The sequence below is a fragment of the Argiope bruennichi genome, chromosome 2, assembly GCF_947563725.1.
Source record: "Argiope bruennichi chromosome 2, qqArgBrue1.1, whole genome shotgun sequence".
Classification (NCBI taxonomy): Eukaryota; Metazoa; Arthropoda; class Arachnida; order Araneae; family Araneidae; genus Argiope; species Argiope bruennichi.
The window spans coordinates 25,135,349-25,142,915 of record NC_079152.1 but is presented as its reverse complement, the minus strand read 5'-3'; positions in this window follow the sequence as shown (position 1 = coordinate 25,142,915).

Genomic DNA, 7,567 nt, shown 5'->3' with positions numbered 1-7,567 from the left:
ATCTAAAAAAAATTCTTATTATTGTTGAAAATGTGTATTATTTTTGCAATTATCCTGTATTTCACAGTTTAAAAAAATTGAAAATATTGTTTTTTAAGTAAACGCTAAAAAAAAAAAAAATTTAAACAGATATATAAGATTGCAGAAGTGAAATTCTCAAAAGAAATAATATATAGACGCATATTGACAGGTAATTATATTTTCTTCATATATCACAACCTTTCGTTTTGCTTAAGTCGTAAGGCGTTAATTAAAATTCAATTCTTTTTTAGACAGATCTAGAATCTTCTAAAGAAGCAATGAGATTGGTCAAATCTCCTCTTAGCATCTTTTGTTTAGATTGGGTCTAAAATTAGTCTTCTGAGCACATATAAATAAACCCTGCGCTTTTGCTTTATTCCTTTCTTTCCTTTGCTCGTCAAAAACGCACTAAACCCGTCAATTGCTAGAAATAAAACACCACTGCATCGTGACGCGAACATCTGCTGCCCCTTTTTTTTCTCGAATCCCAAACACCTGTTGGGAAAAAAAAATCCAGTGTTGTTTTTTTTTCAACTTAATATCCAACGGTATTTTTTTTCGGTCTTTTATTAATCATATTTGAATTAATGTCATTTTAGTGCCACTATGTCTGACAGGATTGATTCAAATAGTTATTCATTTTGTTGAAGTTTTAATTTTGAAATTCAAAAAAACTGTGTGTTCTTTTAATAATCTCTATATCGTCTAATAATAAACACATGTGTGATCAATAATAATTCTATCAATAATAATCATTTAGTACCACTTGGTCCATCATAAAACAGTATCACCGTATTCACGAATATTCATACTCTTTTAATTACAAGAGAGTTTCAGGGTTTAGAATATTCACATATTACGATAGGTTTTTTTTTATCGTTACAATAGGGTTTAGAATATTCATAAACTTTTAATTACAAGAGAGTTTCAGGGTTTAGAATATTCACATATTACGATAGGTTTTTTTTTATCGTTACAATAGGGTTTAGAATATTCATAAACTTTTAATTACAAGAGAGTTTCAGGGTTTAGAATATTCACATATTACGATAGGTTTTTTTTATCGTTACAATAGGGTTTAGAATATTCATACTCTTTTAATTACAAGAGAGTTTCAGGGTTTAGAATATTCACATATTACGATAGGTTTTTTTTATCGTTACAATAGGGTTTAGAATATTCATACTCTTTTAATTACAAGAGAGTTTCAGGGTTTAGAATATTCACATATTACGATAGGTTTTTTTTTATCGTTACAATAGGGTTTAGAATATTCATAAACTTTTAATTACAAGAGAGTTTCAGGGTTTAGAATATTCACATATTACGATAGGTTTTTTTTATCGTTACAATAGGGTTTAGAATATTCATACTCTTTTAATTACAAGAGAGTTTCAGGGTTTAGAATATTCACATATTACGATAGGTTTTTTTTATCGTTACAGTAGGGTTTAGAATATTCATACTCTTTTAATTACAAGAGAGTTTCAGGGTTTAGAATATTCACATATTACGGTAGGTTTTTTTTATCATTACAATAGGGCTTAGAATATTCATAAACTTTTACTTACAATACTCACAACTTAGCGTCGCATCTTTTACTTGCCTGTTTATGTTATTTATATAACTAAAATTATCACCAAAATCAACGAATTAGCTATCAGCCCTAATCATTTGTTCGATTTCGATAAATTTTATTTTATTTGAAAAGCCTCTATATTTGATAGAAATCTCAAAAGCACTAATTCATTGTGCATTCTATACAGTAAAAAAACATTATAAGATTTCCCAGTCCCCCACAGTATACCGATTTCACCACTTTGTATCTCCTATGAAAGCTCATGTTCCTAAAGGCGTCATCAATATTCGCCATCCTACACTGTCCAGATGCGAGAGATGTCACAAATAAAAAATTTGGCAGAGTTCTTTCAATCATCTTGGCGACTTGCGTCTCCTTCTTATGCAAAAGATTATGTGGGAAATATATATAAAAAAAATACCATGAATGAAGTCTTCTTGATACAAGCAAGGCGAATGAGTACAATCTTATCAGATGTACAATTAAACGTGATGCAGATATTTTTCAGTAAATAACAGAACTATACAATAAATGACTCGTGCCTCAGTAGGGCCGCGATGACCTGGTGGTAAGGTCTCGATTTCAGAACCTTAGGGTTTCAGGTTCGAGACCACATTTAACGTGTTGAACATTAAGAAACGTTGCGTAGGCAGCTCTGGTGCACGTTAAATTCATCGTGGCTAAACGTCTTCCCATGGCGTGGTGGGGAAGCTTGGAGAGGGGAATACCGGATCAGGTGTCATCCTCGTTATCCGACCGTGGATCAAAATTGCAAGGTCCGTCCTCAAGTAGCCCTAGTGCTGCGTTGAAACGGGCGGTTAATTTAACTGAGCTAACTAGCACTTATAAACCCCAAAGAAATTCAGTCAATGATTTTAAAAAATAAAGTAATAATATTTTTAAAATAATAATCTCAATAAATTATTAATTTTAATAAGCAAATAGTATCCTATTCCTTTGAAGCAATAATTGAGCAATACAATTTACGTCTAACAAGCTCAAAATTTTTGAATAATAAAGAAAGTTTTGTTACTTTTTTGATCGATTACATTGCATAGCATTAAAATAAGCAGGCGTTTGAATTAAGAATTTAAAATGCTATTATCTTATCTAAAAAAGAAAATACAAAATGCAAATATATTTAACTAGTAAAAAAAGTTCAGAAGTTAAAAAAAATTAAATTCTTAATTTTTTTTTTCAAATTAATTTAAATAAACTGGAATCACAGACGATATTTTAATATTATGTTGTCAAGAAATTCAATGGAATAATGGAAAGAAAATGTAATTATAAGCTTTACAATTAGCTGAGTTCCACAATAAATGCAATCTTTTGAATATTTTCATAGAATTGTAAAGTAAATAAGTAATTGTAAAGCATATAAGAATACGAGAAAGATAGTAATAATAGCATTTTCCTTTACTGCCTTTAAAAAGCTTTAAATGAAAAGTTGTCATTGTGGTATACTCAACGCATAAAACACTCCTCTCCTTGCCTCCACTATTTGAGATATGAATAGTCTATAATTTTCAGTTATTTCCAGAGAGGACGTATTCATTGTATCAAATCTGTACTATCTGGATAGCTCTGATATTATCCACTATAATAATTAAAATTTCGTACCAGCTTTTATTTATTTTAACGTATCAAGATTGATTGCTAAAAAATTGCTATAGCCCATAGATAACGGAAATAATGTTAGTTAAGATAAAAACTGCGTAATGTTACGGTAATTATATTCCTCGAAAATTCGAACGGTTTCGCTTTTAGTGGGGGTATGGTGTAACATAAATATGCCTCAATAACAAATAACGACGTTTGTTGGCACGGAGACATAGACGACAAAACACAGCCGAGACGTACACAAGCTTTACACAGCAATCCACAAGTAGTAATCGATAGTAAACAGCAACCACAGCACATAAAGCGGCCAGACAAAACTTAACAGGTAGAGAGAATCTACGTAGCCATTCACAAAGGTTTATACAAACGTCTGCTATTCTCCGCTGTCTCCTCGCTTTAGCTGTATCCAACTGTCGACTCACTACTATAGATTTCTACAAACGTCTGCTATTCTCCGCTGTCTCCTCGCTTTAGCTGTATCCAACTGTCGACTCACTACTATAGATTTCTACAAACGTCTGCTATGCTCCACTGTCTCCTCGCTTTAGCTGTATCCAACTGTCAATTCACTACTATAGATTTCTACAAACGTCTGCTATTCTCCGCTGTCTCCTCGCATTAGCTGTATCCAACTGTCAATTCACTACTATAGATTTCTACAAACGTCTGCTATTCTCCGCTGTCTCCTCGCTTTAGCTGTATCCAACTGTCGATTCACTACTATAGATTTCTACAAACGTCTGCTATGCTCCACTGTCTCCTCGCTTTAGCTGTATCCAACTGTCAATTCACTACTATAGATTTCTACAAACGTCTGCTATTCTCCACTGTCTCCTCGCATTAGCTGTACCCAACTGCCGACTCACTACTATATGACTAGCGACTCCATACATGACTCGATGCTATTTCAGTACTTATCTCCAAAACTCGGAGTATGGTGAAAATTTTCAATCGAATAATCGCTTTAGCTCCACTCAACGCTTACGCTTCGCTGGATTGATCCAACTAATTATATTTCATATTGGATTGATCCAACTATTAAATATAAAATTATATTTCCTACGAAGTACGATCTGTTCCGGGAAGCAACGTTACCGATTTCCAACAGTATGATTTTTTAAGCCATTTCTTAATTGATGTCTTAAGTAGTCATACATTTCCGTTTTAGTTTGCGAATTCTCATGCGACTGATTTCAATATAATTGTTTGTCTTTAACATCATTATAATTTCCGACTAATCGTTTGTATTGATTATGAAATCTGATCTATGCCAACTCAAGAGAATTGATATATATTCAAAATAGCAATATTAGCTTTCGGTACGAAAATAACTTATTTTTGAATATCTGAATGAAATGTCGAATGTGTTACTTTGAGGTAAAATGAAGCGGATATTTACTCCTTCATTCTGCCGATTTTGCGCTCAATAAATTCATTTCGTTAAATAAAATATTTCAACTAAAATTTCATCTCAGTTTTTTCAACAATACAATCACATTTTTCTAAATATTACTGATATGCGTTATAAAATATCAATTCCAAAAAATTATAAAAATATATATTGTTGCAATTATGTTAATATAAATAAAATATTATGGTAAAATTTATCTATTTTGGAAAAATCAAAGGAACTGCAGCAGTCCCTAGTTCGTCCTTGGTTGGAAATTTTTATATATGCCGTGCAATGTTCCTTTCAATTTGCACCGAATATTCCTAGTGCACTTTTAGAATTGCTTTTAGTTTTTTTTAATGAAGGTTCTTTTCATTAATTAGAAAGAAAAAATGTTGAAATGAGTGAATTAATTCTTTACCCCAATGAGGCATACTTGTTTTTCTTAATTTTTAAATATTAATAAGCTTAGATCATGGATGAGAGAAAAGTTTTAAATGACAAATCTGAAAACATTTTCCATTGCTTCCCAATCTCATTTCGTTTCAATTCAGCTTTCTCATTAGCTGTCATTTGGATTGCCCATTGATCTTTTTTCGTGCATTCATCCAATCATTTTATGTATATATCGCTTCTTTAACGGCAAGGGGGGGGGGGTTAGATAATTTTTTTCGATAGAAAGTTTAATTTCCGTTTCAGTGAAATGGGTCGAATTAAACATTTTTTTGTTACTTATTGTCATCCTAAAAATGAAATGGCTTTTCCATAGAATATTAAATGGTGTGTACGTCGCGTTGCTTTTCTTTCTTCTTCTTTTTTTTTTTTTTTTTTGCACTTGTTATGATAAAGTTTTAATAAATGTCACAAAAGACTATCACTAATGACGAATATATATATAAATATATATATATCAGTTCCAGAAACATCGATTTTGTTCTAAGCCACTTCCGGTCCTTCACGTGCCAGGTAACAATCACGTGACATCAATACACTCTTGCGGTTGTTATTTTATCTGTTCTTGAAAAATGAGACAAAGTTGCCGTTTGCGTGCTTACTACGAAAGCTGTCTCTATTTCTTAGCGCACACACATACGCAGGCACACACACACACACATATATATATGACCACTTATCAGATTATATGTTATTTCGAAAATTTTTGAAAATTTTGCTGTGGCTCTTTTCTTTAAATTAAAAAAAAAACTATCTATGATAGAAAAGTAGAATGATAATTTTGATCTTTTATATTTTATATATTTATAATTAAATGATTAATACAAAATAATTTAATTTTAATATTTATAATCAAACATTTAATACAAAAGAATATTTTCACAACCATAGCCATGCAATTAACGTATTTAGCAATATAATTTTTTTATAATTTTGCTGTAGTTTTTCAGTTTAAATTTTTTTAAACCATCTATGATAAAAAAAAAAAAATAGAATGATAATTTTGATCCGCTCTTTTCAGAAAATTCCGAAAGAAATTAATGCAGACTTTTGAATTTTAATAAAACATTTGAAAATAAACTTCTGCAGGAATGAATCGAAACAATTATATCGATTTAATCGGATATAATTCTATATCAATATCCATTTCATAACAGATTCTATTTTAAAATTTAAACATCCCTTTAGTTGCTTTTATGTTCTTTTGCATTTTTTTAAAAAATGATTCTCTCTCAATTATATCTGTGTTGTTTCTTCATTAAAGAACTGAGCTAAAGCTATTATATCTATTTATAAAACGACTATAATGAAACATTTATAACAAAGATTTAATGAAACATTTATAACAAGGATTTAATGAAACATTTTTCACAATTATATCCATGCACTTAATGTATTTAGCAGTATACTTTTTTATTATACTTTTACTTATTTTAGGCATAATTGTTTCAAACATTTTAGTATCAAATGATTTTTTAAAAGACGTTTAGTTCCTTTTGAGTCTCATTTTTAAACTACATGAAAATTATTTGAGTTGGACTCATATTTTTGAACCATCAACAGATCACACACTTGAACCTGCTCTCCACTCTTTAACCTTACAAGTAACATAAAACTCGAGGATGATGATCCTTGACAATTGACAAACAAAAATTTGCGATGGATCTTGTAATCGTGATATATCAATCTCGAAACCACCGTTAGACCTCCATTTACTTTTTCTACTTAAGTCACAAAACATATTTCATAGAAAATTTTAGCAAGTATCAATTCTGGTGAACCAAACTGATCACTAAAGCTAATTAGTGGAAAAATAAAACAAAAACTCATGAATGAAAATAAATATAAAATGTTCGAACAAAATTATCTTATTTTTATGAATAATAATATTTTTTTCGAAATTTTTTTAAATAAAATTTTGGTCTATAGCTTTACTTTGCAGAGCTTTGATTGGGACCATTTGTTTATAATGCCAGGAACATCAAATCTAACACTCAAATCTTTTTGAAAAAAAAAAAGTATTAGTAAATAATCTAAAAATTCATCTCGCACGTTCGCTTGAATAGGGTTGAAAATCCACTTTAATGTACTAAATTATTTTCACAAAATTCTGAAGATGAAACGACGACAGAATGTTAATAGTTAAAATTACAAATATTATTTTAATTTAAATGCTCGTAAATTAAATGCTTAGTGAAAATATGTTATAAACATGCGTAATTATAATCCAAACCTTCTTTTTTCATGATTTTAGAAGCAATTGTATACCAACATGTGAATATTTTTATTATGATTATTTTATTTCTCAATGAAATTCGACCATCGTTTCTACTGATTCGATTAAATAATTATTTCTGTTTGCTGAAAACGGCGAAAAATAATTTTGAAAGGCCACAAATACACTGAAAATCTGAAATAAATTGCTTCAAATCATAGTAAATATTCCAATAATTCTATCAACATTTTGTGATACATTTATAATTGCACTTTTTCTCTCAAAG